Source organism: Lepisma saccharinum, unplaced genomic scaffold (assembly GCF_977018435.1).
Source record: "Lepisma saccharinum unplaced genomic scaffold, izLepSacc3.1 HAP1_SCAFFOLD_516, whole genome shotgun sequence".
Classification (NCBI taxonomy): Eukaryota; Metazoa; Arthropoda; class Insecta; order Zygentoma; family Lepismatidae; genus Lepisma; species Lepisma saccharinum.
In genome coordinates this window covers 147,770-159,931 of record NW_028143199.1, presented here as the reverse complement: position 1 = coordinate 159,931, position 12,162 = coordinate 147,770, and the positions used below count along the sequence as shown (strand labels likewise).

The window sequence follows — 12,162 nt, the reverse complement described above, 5'->3', positions numbered from 1 at the left end:
ATTTTTTATGTTTAAATTATCTTTGATTCTTTGTTTAAGCCTATTCGTTTATTTTTCACTGCAGTTTGAAGAAGTAGTTTCGTGTGAGAAATGGAAATTTCTCGTGAACACTTTCGGGCAATGATTTTTTATGTTTTCAAATGTAGTTTAACACCGAAACAATGCATCGAGCGACTTCATTTGACTTTGGGGATGAAGCACCATCCAATAGGATTGTGTACAATTGGTTTTACGAATTCCAGCATGGTCGCACATTTCTCAGCGATGAATTTCGTGAAGGTCATCCATCCACGTCTGTTGTTGCCAGTAATGTTGATGCTCTGCGTGAAATGATTGAGACAGATCGGCATGTGACATCGAGTCCAGCACAGATATTTCTGCCGTGCGATGCGCGACACAACTCAAGAAGCAGTGTTGCTAATGGAGCAGAGAGAAAAATCGCTGCAGTGCGCCGATGCACAGCTGTTACGTACAACAAGAAAATTAGAGAATTCAGGTCTATCTAACGTTGAGTTTTAAACGTCATGCATTATACCAGGACTAGGATTAATATGTACTAACAAGTGGCTTTGTATGTAGCTACATACATATGGACTAAAAATTTGCAAAATATGAACTAACACACACCAAAAATGCTGCAAAGAAGACTTCTTCATACGATTCCTTATTTGAGTGACTTCAAACAAAATAAAAAAAAATATTATTTTCCATTGCATTATTGCACTGGTGGCATTCTAACTGTTCACTCCCAAAACCCGTATACACTGGTACGGAACTGCAACGGCAGATAATAACATGCCAACATGTTAAACCGCGACAATTGGACCACAACACTCCGCCTCAAGCAGTATTATTATTTCCTCTCTGTGATCGGTGACAGTCGGTTGCCTTTGTTGTACATTTACAAACGATGCCGGCTTCCAAAAGAATAACAACATATACTGCCACTAGACGATAAGCTGCACGGCTTTTTCTTTTGCTATGAACCAGGGCCGGCGCTAGTAATTTTGCCTCCCTGGGCGGTGGTGGCAGATGCCGCTCCATTTTGACGCCCCCCGTCATTACACAGGAACCGGAAATTGAAAATCAATAAATTCCTAAGTAAAACATAAAAATATAAAATAAATAATAAGACTTCTTATGCTATTTCAATACTATTAAGTGCAAAAGAATATCTCGCTCGACCACAGTTTTCAATAGGCTTATTTTTTTGTTCTCTTCAAATTTTTCCACCCTGAAAATTTGCCGCTCTGGGGGGGTGGCACGGTTCCCCCTCCCCTTCCAGCCGGCCCTGCTATGAACTTGTTCACCCATCAAAGCATGGCAATTTTAACACAGAAAACAATATGCATCGCATTAAGCAGCAAAAATGACAGCCTCCTCTATGCCATTTCTACAAGAACACGTGCCGGAGCCAAGAGTTGAAATGCTGTTGGAGCCACATAATTTATTTATTTTGGACAATTCCAATATTATGAAATATGAACTATTTGTGAATTAAACCTGTTGACATATGTAAAATTAAGTATATTTTCCTTAAATATGTAAAAGTACAACCTTGGTGACAATGAAGTTCGACCAGAAAGGAATACGTGATTAAATGCACAGAGGCATAGGCGGTGGAATGGGTGACCCGCAGAAGTGACGCATGTGTGTAAGAGGAGGAGTGTGAGCAGGCAAGAATCGTGATCCCAGCATGTTGCACCCAAGGTCACGTAAAGAACGAAAACTGGGAACTATACGCGTGACATTGAACTTCGACCAGGCACCAGACCCATACGGAAAATTCCAGGTAGTGGTGCATTCGACGGAAGCATGACGTCACGGACATGATAAGGGAGTCCTCCGTATATAAGCACGTGCTGTGCACCGAGGAACCGCAGTGCATCATCACCATGGCCAGGGGCAAACCTATTGACAACACCGTGAGGAGAAGAGTGGTGGAGTTGCAACGGGATGGACTCAGTGAACGGGAAATAGGGCGCCAACTGAACTTACCCAAGTCAACCGTCCACTGCATCATCAAACACCACCAAAATACGGGTACTACAGAGCCAGGTAAGGCCCCCTGCTGACTGTGCGTGACCTACGGATATTTAGGCGCTATATCCAGACCAACAATCATGTTTCTGTGGCCGAATTACGACTGTGGACTCGAGAACGCTTTCACATTGAAGTGTCAACGAGAACCATTCGCCGTTACCTACAGCGATGCGGTTACCGAGTGTACAAGGCGAAACGTAAACCCTTCCTTTCCATGTTGAACAAAGCCAATGGACTACGGTGGGCACGAATGTACCGGGGATGGACATTTCGGCAGTGGAACAGGGTTTTGTGGACGGAGGAATCCATTTTCAATGTTGTGTATGGGAAAATACGGAAAACAGTCATTTGTCGGAAGGAGGAACAGAATGAAGCAAAATGTTATGCACGTCGGGTACAGAAACCTGCGTCAGTGATGGTATGGGGATGCATGACGGCATCTGGAGTTGGCCCACTACACGTCCGTGAGGGCATTGTGAATGCACACGCCTATACACGCATACTGGAGCGACATCTTCCCACAGTGCGAAGGCACCTGGTCCACAGGCAGCATCTCATCTTTCAACACGACAATGCCAGGCCTCATACAGCGCGGCTGACAAGACAATGGTTGACTCGCCATCACGTGCGAACTCTGCCATGGCCACCATCGAGTCCCGACCTCTCGCCCATTGAGAATGTGTGGCGTGTTCTTAAGCGACGTGTGCAACAGAGGGGACCCACGACAGTGGCTGCTCTTATCGCCTGCCTGCAGGAGGAATGGCACCGCATCGATGTGGAATACCTTGAACGACTCGTCCGCAGCATGCCCCGATGCAATGCCACAGTTATTCGCCGACGGGGCGGCGTCACACCATGATAAACAGGATCCCCTCTAACAGTGGTCGAACTTCAATGTCACGTGTAGGTGGACGAAAATATTTTATTTTGTGTGGACACCATACATTGCTGCGTTGCAGCAGAAATTTATGTTTTCCTTTGTTCCATGTAGCCTGCTGAATAAAATATGTTCAGCATATGCATGTGTTCTCCTTCTTTCACAACGCACTCTTATATTTGTGACTGGTCGAACTTCATTGTCACTAAGGTTGTAAGTATTTATTAAAGTTAGAAATATGGAAAAATATTGACAATAAAATGTATCTTAAATCACTACAAACATTACTATTCGCAAAGATATCACAAAATTTCAGCGATATTTCGTCAAACTAAAAGTATGTATTTACCTATAAATCCTAGCCCTGATTATAACCAGTAGATAACATTGAACACAGCTATGGGTTCGGTAAATTGTCTACAGTTCAGAAGCACTCTCACACAACGTCAAACCGGTCAAATACTTAGTATAAAATAAAAATATGGTGCTTCCAATCCAACAAAACTCACAGTCACTTTACCTGCCTTTCCCCTTCCGTGACAGAAATAGTGCTTCATTATTACAGTTGGCAACACTAGTTACTAGCTAGCCAATAAACATGCACTACATAAAAGAAGCAACCACTACGCCATGCTATATTGCCACATTACCGTCCCTGCCGAAAGGTGTGAACCACGAGCTGGAGCGCTATTCAATTGTTTTCAATGATGTTTGCGCGAGTGTGTCCAGGAATGGAATGACAATATGGCAACGATAGCGAAAGTTGGCGAGCATGGTAGAACACATGATGCTAAGAGAGAGTGAGACGAAACGAAAATTGGTATCTACGCAACGGCAACGATATGTGTGTTGTACTCTACCATGAGATTCAGGCATCTTTGAACATTGACATGAAAGCAATATATTCGATTTTGCATGGTCATCTGAATGTACGGAAACTTTCAAGCCGTTGGATCCCACACAACTTGACCGAAGCTCAAAAACAGGCTCGTGTAAATTGGTGTAAAGAAATGCTCAAAAAAATTCAACCGAGGCAAGTCAAATTTGGTGTACTACATCATTACAGGGGAAGAAACTTGGATCTATTCATAACAACCCGAAACTAAACAGCAATCCACTGTTTGGGTGTTTCAAAGTGAGCCGAAACCAACAAAAGTTGTTCGTTCAAGGAGTGCTGCCAAGCAAATTTTGCATGTTTCTTCGGTTATACCAGACATGTGGCAACAATGGCTTTAGAAGATCGAAGGATTGTAAAGTCTGAGTGGTATACAACAATTTGTTTGCCTGAGGTCATCAATCAATTGCATAAAACAAAACACAAATCGTCGCATAATTCTTCAACACAACAATGCCAGTTCCCACTGAGCACATCAAACTGTTGATTTTTTGTCCAGCAAAAATGTCGAATAAATTACTCATTGTCTGTACTCACCTGATTTATCACCTAATGACTTCTTTTTGGTCCCACACATGAAAAATAAGATGCGTGGTGAGCAATTTGTGTCACCTGAAGCAACTGTTGACGCATTCCGATCAGCTGTTTTTGAGGTATCAGCTTCAGAGTGGAAAAAATGCTTTCAAAATTGGTTTAAGTGTATGCAAAAGTGTTTCGATCTTAAGGGTGAATACTTCGAAAAACAATAAAGCCATTTCCAGAATTTTACATATCTTTTTTCATATTGATTGCAGAAACTTTTCCAGCAGCCCTCATACGACCAATATTGGTATACCTATATATACAGGGTGTCCATAAAGTCTAACACCACCCTGGGTATTGTGAGAACGGCTGTAAATAGGAAGAAATGGCGTAACATGTATTCCATGATGTTCAGGGGGTAACGTTTTGAGGCCAACCATTCCCTACCCGGGCTCTCCACAAGGGGGTAGGCTGGAGTCGACTATTTTCTTTTTCAAATAGCAAGGGGGTCGAAGAATATGTCGTTTGAAAGGTCTTATCATAACAACAATAATACAGCAAATCCAGGGTCTCTACATAGCTCCCATTGACAATGGCGTCAAATCAAACGTGGAACATGACCAGCATTGGACAGGACTCCAACTCCTACAGTAGTAATCGTAGACAACAGTGGGAGCTGGAAAAATGTTCCTACACTGTAGAATGATTCGGATTCGGAGATATCCTAGCAGTGTCTACAAATACGTACACCCCCCACCCAAGAGATGGCAAGCGTCTGTACACAAAACCGCATATCATCATGCCCCCTGAGATTGCTACCAGGAAGACACGGACCGACATGCACAATCGCAACTCAAGGGAAATGGTGAAGGGGGCACATAGTTACATTTACAATGTCAACTGAAGGCAAATGGGGGGGGGGGGGTTTACAAGATGTTACAACACGTACACCACTAAAAGTCAAATTGAGCTTACCTACTATTTACAGATGATGTTCGAAATGAGCCCCATTCACTTCTTGACAGTAGAACAGACGAGTATGAAATGCACGTCACACTTTGCTGAATGTGTCTGCTGAAGTGTCTCTACAGGCTGCTATTATTCTTTGTTGCAGCAAGACTACTAGGTTCTGTTTTGTACACAACAGATTTAAGGTGTCCCCAAAGGAAGAAATTGTTCGGAAATAAATCTGGCGATCTTGCAGGCCATTCGATGGTACCACGATGGCCTATCCACCTATTGGGACAATGTTCGTTCAAGTACTCATGTACGTCCCAGCTGTAGTGTTCAGGACATCCATCTTGCTGAAAAACGATATTGTCCGCATCAAATTCAGGCACACAGTTGACATCAACTAAGTTTTCTACAAGGTCCGTTGCCAAGGGATCCACTGTGTCACGTAGAATTTGCAGGTACAGATTACAGTTTAAACTGCCATTAAGAAATAGGGGTCCAATTATGTGGTTTCCTAAAATACCTGCCCACACATTAACCTTCTCAGGTCTTTGCGTATGGCCTTCCCTCACAACATGAGGATTAACATCTATCTGCCCATACTCGAACATTGTGTTTACTAACACAGCCATTTAGGAAAAAAAGAACTTTTATCACTGAAACAGATGTTGTGTAAGAAGTTCTCATTGTTAGCAATCCTGTCGCACATAATTTCGCAAAACTCAATTCGTCTATTGAAATCATCATCTCCTAGTTCTTGCTTTACCTGCATTTTGTAAGGATGAAATTTGTGTAATTTTAACACCTTACTGATAGAACTCCGTGGAATGTCACTTGCCCCTTCTATTTGTCTCAGAGACATTTCAGGGTTTACAGTTACGCGTCCTATAACTTCCAACACTGTTGCCTCATCGATGTGAGGTCGTCGTCTGTCATTGATGCTTTGCATTTCACGGAATTTTTTAACAAGGTCTGAAACATACTTATGGTCAATACTAGGTTGTTGGGGATACAATTCGTTAAATTGTCTAGCAGTGGCACGGTAGTTTCTGCCACATTCACCGAAAAGAAAGATAAATTCCCACATTGTCTGCACCAGAACGTGCCTTTCCGGCACCATTCATTTTTCTCGTTGTTGCAAACACTTTAACCACCAATACACACACACACAAACAGAACCACGGTAATGGAAGATACAGGAAACATGTTAGTAGAACACAGTGTGTACGACACTACAACTCTTCTACGTCCAGTATTTCAAAGTCACTTGGAACTTTTGCGGTCCGGTCTGTTTGCTTACGAGAAGACAAGCAGAATGGTCCTGTTGAATCTTCATCGCGGTAGTAACACTGATTAATTGGTCTGGTTCCATACTTCGTCTGCATTCTCCTTCAAACAAGTAAATAGGGCTCATTTCGAACAGCATCTGTAAATAGTAGGTAAGCTCAATTTGACTTTTAGTGGTGTACGTGTTGTAACATCTTGTAAACCCCCCCCCCCCCATTTGCCTTCAGTTGACATTGTAAATGTAACTATGTGCCCCCTTCACCATTTCCCTTGAGTTGCGATTGTGCATGTCAGTCCGTGTCTTCCTGGTAGCAATCTCAGGGGGCATGATGATATGCGGTTTTGTGTACAGACGCTTGCCATCTCTTGGGTGGGGGGTGTACGTATTTGTAGACACTGCTAGGATATCTCCGAATCCGAATCATTCTACAGTGTAGGAACATTTTTCCAGCTCCCGCTGTTGTCTACGATTACTACTGTAGGAGTTGGGAGTCCTGTCCAATGCTGGTCATGTTCCACATTTGATTTCACGCCATTGTCAATTGGAGCTACATACAGACCTCGGATTTGCTGTATTATTGTTGTTATGATAAGACCTTTCAAACGACATATTCTTAGACCCCCCCCCTTGCTATTTGAAAAAAATTAGTCAACCCCAGCCTACCCCCTTGTTGGGGGCCCGGGTAGGGAATGGTTGGCCTCAAAATGTTTCCCCCTGAACATCATAGAATATGTGTTTCGCCATTTCTTCCTATTTATAGCCGTTCTCACAATTCCCAGGGTGGGGTGAGACTTTATGGACACCCTGTATATGTGTATATTTTTATGGTGTAAATATATATGTTTGGTTATAGCTTTTCAGCTATTGGTATATTGAGTGTATTTTTGGTTCATCAGCCATGAGATGAAACATTTGCATTCTAACGGGGTTCGATACCTGGTGGAGGTGCATAGTGGTTTGGATCCCACTTTTAACTATAGGTCCAGTCCCAATTAGCCTATATATACATAAAAGTAGACTTAAAACACAAAAAAAACTTGCATTTTAACCTCAGTCACTTGTGGGAGCTGCTTAGAAGTAGTAGTGAAGCTGGCATAGTGGACTTCAGTTTTTACTTTTCCTTTTAACAGACAAAAAATTTTAATAGTAGTGGAATCAAAGTAGTTGATTGATTGAATTTATTTATTTAACTTTGTTACAGAATGACAAATTTATAACAAAATTGTTTGATCTCCATTACAGAGCAACTACCCAATCTTCTAAAATGCAGGGTTCTATTTGGTAGGTAGAACATTTAAACTCTCAAATCAAATTTAGTGAAAAACTAAATATGCTGACCAAGGCAGACTTTTGTACTTGATACAGAGTCTGAAGAAGACCTTGCTAGAAGGTTGAAACGTTACGTTTAGTTTATGTTTTTAATAAAATAAATTACTGCCTTGGTCAGCATATTTAGTTTTTCATAATCATGGAAACAAGGCTTAATGGTGTTATAATTGTTCAAATTTAGTGTTGCATGCAGTAGTTCTAGCTGAAATTTCAATAATTGATTACAGCCCAAACAACTACTTCTCTTTAGAGTCTTCAAAAATCAGCCTCTGTAATGATACAAACTTTCAGCACAATGCTGACGAAGGTCCAATAAATATATAATATCAAACTTTAAAGGTCTGTCCTGAAGAAATGAAAAATTGGACATGGAGCATTTATATTCACAATGGACGATATGCGTAATCAACCCAACACACATTATCTTTTTTTTATTGGCTTGTGAATATTCTGTATGTAATATGTGCAAAAGATAAGGTTTTTTATTATCTTTTATATATATTATCCAAATTAGACATAAATTGCTACTTGTAAACAGAGACTGTGCTACAAGAGGGCTAGGGGAGGCTGAGCCCCCCCCCCATAACAGGTCTCAGCCCCCCCTACATTTTTTTAATACGGTAAGTTTGATCGAAAACTTAAGAAGTAGAAGTTTACATTTTCCATTATAAAACTTCCACTGGGGAAAGTACAATGTTCAAATACATTTTCTAATTCGGTTAGATCGCAAGGTTACCGTATTTATGATGTATTGTAAAATCAAAAGGGAGAGGGGGCGATCAACTGCAGATGTGCCTGGATAACAGTGGTCACTGATCATTTATTTGATACCAAGTAATTGGCCAATCGAGTCGCTAAACTTGCTACGAAATCTGCTGCCTGTCTGGTGGGTGGACAAATTCAGTGGCTTTGAGATTGTTCCTTGATTGTTGGCATATACAGTTTCTGAATAGGTCTAGCAGGTGTGGCAAATGAATTTTACATGTATAAGTAGAACAACATTCAAAATCTAAAGAAGTGTTATGTTTCTTTTCTGTTTATTAGTTCTTCATTGGAGTACCAACAATTGCACGAGTGTTAGCGATATTCTCTCATTCGCTTCATCGTTATATCAATTCTTATCGCTGCAAATATTCGCAAGGGACAAATACGATGATAAAGAATCAAAGAGTACACAAACTACCTGATTCTTAAATGCTAAGATTAAAATTGGGCTCCCAGCCCTAATAGTCTAGTGATAAACCTGAAATCAAGGGGTCCCGGGATCCATCGCCGATGGAGGTAACATTTCATTAAGTGGTTCAGATTTCACTAAAAACTGTAACTCTCGTTCATTTTGTGGACCTTAATACAAAGCCTATCAACTAATCATTGCAATACGGTGTGAAAATCAGCATGCTTGGCCAATTTTATTGCTCGCAGTGTTAGTCCTCCATCTTAATTAATTATAATTTGTGAGGTTAGAAAACAATTTCTGCATCCGTGCAGGAGCATCAATTTTTGATCCAATTCTGATCAATAATTATGCATAATATATTCTGAAATAAAATTTAAATCTTCAGCAGATATTTTCACTAACCAAAATGCTCAGTGCAAGGGTTGGAACTCTATTAATTGCTTTTATGTCAATATATTTGTCTCCTAATGTAGGTGAATTTGTAGTGAAAATAAGTTTGTTCCCTGAGAGTAGCACCTAAGTGGAAGGTACTTCTCGTAGCCTCACCATTTTTAGCCCTAAGTTCTGAATCCCTGTCGTTGAACAACAAAACGTAAGATATTTCATCATGGAAGAAGAGAAAATAGTATCATTAACACATTTTCTATTCAATAGTGGTATTGTTTATTTGATGCCTACTTTGTTAAGTTAATGCCACTTTTCTGAAGCATGAAAAGCTACAATCTTTTGCCGCTCCCTGTTGTCAATTTGGACAATTTAGAGTTATAGCACACTATGAGGCAGGAAGGAACTAAAAATAATAACCTTTCAGCACCTTTCAATGGTTGAAACATTAAAAACTGCCTATTACGAAATTTTCAAGCTTGGTGTTATTGAAATGCGCATATCCCATAAACGGCTGTTTGCGGCAAATCAAGGGTTACCTTCGTAATCAAATTGGTAACAAATGAGAGGTTGAGTGCGCTATATGATCAGTCCTTTGAAGAGCTTCCAAAATCTTTGGATTTAAACAAGGTTGTAGCTGCTCATGAAAACATATGTATTCTTGATGTGTTTCATTTTCTCATTTTGGCAAAAAAAAAAAAAAGTAGTCCAACTCTTTACATATTAATAATGTTATGTGTATATTTATATGTTCATCCATAGCTTTTATGGCATATTTGTACTGTTCATATGAATTAATTAATTACTAAGTCTGTGATATAATTCCACCTAAAAATGGCTTTGGAAGAGAAAACACTAATTATTGCATTTTACTGACGTGAAAAATCCATGCCTAAAAGTTAGGGTGACCAGACACATACATTAAAAAAAGAGGACAAAGTCATAAAAAAGAGGACCGCAAAAAATGGCTATTCATTTGCCATTACTCATAATTTAATCAATATACAAAAATCTTACCAACATTTTGCTCACAGATGCTTTTCAGAAGATCTCTTTCAAGAACTTCATCTTACCTTTAAGCAAAGAAAGCAATCTCCTAATCTGTTTTTTTAACAAATTACAAAGAATATCTATAATTTGAAGCACAGAATTTTACTCCTTTTCTAATTTTTGGATATTAGACTGAAATATCTCCACAAGTGAATGCAAATGTAACAAGTAAGATTCGCTTAACTTATTTCGAAAAGCAAAATTAAAATTTTAGGTAGTTTGGATTGGGTAGAGAAATATGATTTCAATGCCACGAATATTTCTATCACTCTTTCAACAGCAGGGGAAAGTGGCAACCACCTTACACTTTACCCCATATTTGTTTCTTCCATCCTTTAAAAGTGGATATTTTCTTTAGTTTCGTTATTTCATGAAAGTAAATATTACTTAATAATATAAATTCTCACTATGCATTTCTGTATCGCGTATGTATAACTCGAAAAGGAACTGGCCGACCTCTGTGTTGGAGTGGTTAGCAAACTGCGCCACTCTCTGTCTCTCTCTCTCTCTCTCTCTCTCTCTCTAACGCCAGAGGCCTCGGTTTCGAATCCCGGCCAGGGCATGTGTGTCCTTCATCAAAATCATCATATCATCGCTCATACTCATCTTCGGGATTAGCCAAAAGTGGCAAAAAAAAGCGAAGTAAAATAAACCAAATCAATAAACCGAAAAGGAACTGCACAGACTATATGCGTTCCAGCAGGCTTACCGCTTAATACTAATGACTGGGGTGCGGAAATTTGCCTATTTGCTTTTTTTATTCCTTTGTAGTAAACCATAGGCTTTCATGTTTAAACTTTAAAATTAGTTTCATGGAGTTTCAATTCCAAAAACACATTTTTATAGTGCCTATAAATTCCTATTTTGATGGTTAGTGCCTATTTTGCTTAATCGTGCCCAAAAATGTATATTCTGCAATTTTTGCATACCTCAGCTTTTTCTTACGTGCATTTGGCTTTCCCTATATTGAAAGATGTAAGGCTTTGTTGATGTTCTAGATGATGTTCTAGAATTCGCCAGATTTGATGGTCTGAATTGAAACATTATTTTAAATATTTTTTTGTTACAATGGTGCAAATTGTTTATTCATCATTTGTTCAAATTCGCAGTCATTAGCACAAGCTCTTTTTGTGAGAATTACTTTAACAGACGATTCCCCGCAAATGTGAATTTCGATCAAAATAGTATTATAGTATGTTAATCGCTGGCGCACTATGTATAAACTGAAGTGCTAATACAGTATAACTGTGCATTGTAAGAAGAAAATTTAAATAAGTTCACATCCATTGCCTATTTTTATGTCTTTTTTTAATTTTAGGGTGCCTTTTAAGTGCCTATTTTTGTGCCTTTTCTTAGTTTATGGTGCTTTTTAAGTGCCTGTTTTCATCATTTTGGTGTCTATTTGACTGCCTATTTCAGAGGTTTTTAGTGCCTTAAATATGCACCCTACTAATGACTCAGTCGGGAAAGTGATCGTATTGAGCTCCCAGATGCTAGGTGAGCATTGCTCGAATTAATGCGCACCAAATGAAGCATTCTGTATGCAGCACATTTGCTATGGTCAATCCTATACTCTTTCCAAAAAAGGTGGACATTTAGCGATTTCTAAAAAATCCGCCTGGATGCTGGACAGACACCTAAAA

The 12,162-nt window shown here is 39.7% G+C and overlaps 1 protein-coding gene across 1 annotated transcript in view; it reads right to left on the bottom strand.

Moving 5' to 3' along the window:
• LOC145982985 (isoleucine--tRNA ligase, mitochondrial-like) overlaps nucleotides 1–12,162 on the bottom strand; it is a 47,252-nt gene that overhangs the window by 33,879 nt on the left and 1,211 nt on the right. The window lies entirely within an intron of this gene.